The sequence below is a fragment of the Hipposideros armiger genome, unplaced genomic scaffold, assembly GCF_001890085.2.
Source record: "Hipposideros armiger isolate ML-2016 unplaced genomic scaffold, ASM189008v1 scaffold_59, whole genome shotgun sequence".
NCBI lineage: Eukaryota > Metazoa > Chordata > Mammalia > Chiroptera > Hipposideridae > Hipposideros > Hipposideros armiger.
The window spans coordinates 4,653,843-4,656,947 of NW_017731409.1; positions in this window are offsets into that span (position 1 = coordinate 4,653,843).

The window sequence follows — 3,105 nt, forward strand, 5'->3', positions numbered from 1 at the left end:
GGCCGGCCCAATAAGTCTTAAATCAATAATGGACACTATTATAGATCTACATCAAAGAGCCAGATATTTGAACCAGCCTTAGTGAATACACAAAATACACACATATGTTCAAAAGGTGATACGTTACTGACAAATTGCCTTCCAGGAGGCTCACAGCAGCGTGCACCTCTCCCCCCGCCCCCCAAATCAGTGTATGAGAATGCCTACTTCCCAACCCACTTACCAATATCAGACATTATCATTTCTTGGGATCTTTGGAATTTTATAGGTGAAAATGGAATCATAATTTATACTTCAAACTAGTAGTGAGAAATGAATACCTTTACATATTGGCCATCTATTTGTGTTTCTCCTTTTGTGGCTAATTACCTATTCATCTCTTTTGTTCACAGGCATTGAGGTCCATGTGCTGCTGAGTGGTGGGAGGTGCTAGATGTCACCACTATGCAAGAAATCAGGGACACTTTTAAATAAATGTAAATATATATAGAAAATACATGTAAGCAAAAAATGTTTAAAAATTATTCATAATCCTACTTCTTAGAATCATTATTAATAATTTAGTTAATTCCTTCCAGACTTTCTACACATATAAGTATATGTGTTGTTTCACACACATGGGATCTTACTATAGTCAGCTTTTCTGTAACCTGTTTTCCTCATAGGAACCTTTGCAATTTCTTCAAAGAATGACAAATCAATAAAAGCAAGATAAATATAGTCCATTAATAGAAAAATAAGTTACTGTTTATTTTTTTATAAGTTACTGTTCGCAAAAGGAGTAAGTTACTGTTCGCAAAAGGAGAATACAAATGACCAACATAAAGAAGAATTCATCCTTACTGTTAATTGGAAGTACAAATTAGAATAAACATATGATTCCATTTTTCACTACCACAGAATTGGCAAAGATTCAAAGAAGTGATAATGCCTAGGTAAGGACGTGAGCAATCTCACACACAGATGGAGGTAGCGGGAGGAAATTTGGCAATAATAAGGTCTTGAGAATGAGTGTGCTCTTTGACACAGCAATATCATTTGCGGGGCTTTATCCTAAGAAAATGACCAGTAGTTTAATTGACAATATGTGTGTAAAAGAAAATAGGGATTGGGCAAGGACATTGTGACATATTCATACCATAAAATACTACCAGCCAATTAAAATCACGTTTCAGATGAGTATTGGCTGATGTAGGAGAATGCTCATGATGTATTACCATGTGAAGCAGGGAGGTGGCAGACAAGGGTACACGCACGACCCCATTTTTGTTTGTACATACATATATGCACACAAATGACTGAAAAGAGATTCATGCATCATTAACAATGGTAAGTTATCCTGGGTGGTGAGACTGTTTTTTTTTTTTTACTTTGTGCTTTTGTAAGATTTTTTACATCTAGTTGTCATGCGACAGTTTCTCAGGCTTTTTTTAAAAATTGAGATATAACTTACATACCATAAAATTCACTTTTAAAGTGTACAATTAGTTCAGTGATCGTCTATTAGCACTATCCAATTCCAGGACATTTTCATCACCCCAAAAAGAAACCCTGTGCCTGTTCGCAGTCACGCCCCTTTCCCTCCTCCCCTCAGCCACCAATGACTAAGCTACCTTGTCTGTATAGATTTTCCTATTCTGAACATTTCATATAACTGGGATCACAGAATATGTGGCCTTTTGTGTCTGGCTTCTTTCATTTAGCATGATGTTTTCAAGTTTCGTTCATATTGTAGCATGAGTTAATGTATCATTCTTTTTTATGACTGCATAATATTCCATGCACGGATATACCACATTCTATTTATCCATTCATCAATTGTTGGACCATTGGGTTGTTCCACCTTTTCGCTATTATGAAAAATGCTTCTGTGAACATTGTGTACAAGTTTTTGTGTAAACATATGTCTTCAATTCTCTTAGGTATATATCTAGGCATGGAATTTCTAGGTCATATAACTCTATGCTTAACTTTTTGAGGAACTGACAGTTTTCCAAAGTGCATCATTTTACCATTTGGCCATTTGTATATCTTCTTTGGAGTAATGTCTATTTAAATCCTTTGCCCATTTTTAAATTGGATTACTGTACTTCCCCATGTATAAGACGCACCTTAATTTTGGGGCCCAAAATTTGAAAAAAATGTATTACATAGTTATTGAACTCGTTTTATTCATCATAAAATTCATACAACTCGTCATCACTTGCAGGAAATGCAAGTAAAAAAATCTACAACCACTGTATAAGACAAACCCAGGTTTTAGACCCCAAATTTTTAAAAAAAGGGTGCATCTTATACATGGGGAAATACGGTATTTATTTTTTATTGTGGAGTTGTAAGAGTTTAGTATACATTCTGAATACTAGACCCTTATCACATATGTGATTTGCAAATATTCTGTTTGTTGTTCACTTTTTTCTTTGTAACAGCTTTATTGAGATATGATTCACATGCCATACAATTCACCATTAAAGTCTACAATTCAATTGATTTTAGTATATTCACAGAGTTGCAAAATCATCACCCTCATTTTCTTGATAGTGTCCTTTGAAGCACAAAAGTTATTAATTTTGATGAAATCCAATTTATCAATTTTTTCTTTGGTTGCTTGTGTTTTTGGTGTCATTCACATTTAAAAAACCAATGCCTAATCCAAGATCACAAAGATTTACTCCTACATTTTCTTCTAAGAGTTTTCTGGTTACAGCTCCTACATTGAGGTCTATGATCCATTTTGAGTTAAATTTTTTATGTGATGTAAGATAGAGATCCAACTTCATTCTTTTGCATGCAAATATCCAGTTGTCACAGTACCTTTGTTGAAAAGACTGTTCTTTCTCCCATTGAATTGTCCTGGCAGCCTTGTCAAAAATCAATTGACCATAGGGCCGGCCGAGTGGCGCGATGGTTAAGAACTGGTTTGGGACGCCAGAGGGCCCCGGTTCAGATCCCACATGTAAGAGCCAGTGACACTGCCCTCTACAGCTAATATGCTGAACAATAGCTCAACCTGGAGCTGGGCTGCCGTGAGTCGCCTGCGATGGCGTAGGCTGCAGCCCCTGCTGCAGTGGGTTGCCATGGGCTACCGTGTGTAGCCAGCAGCCA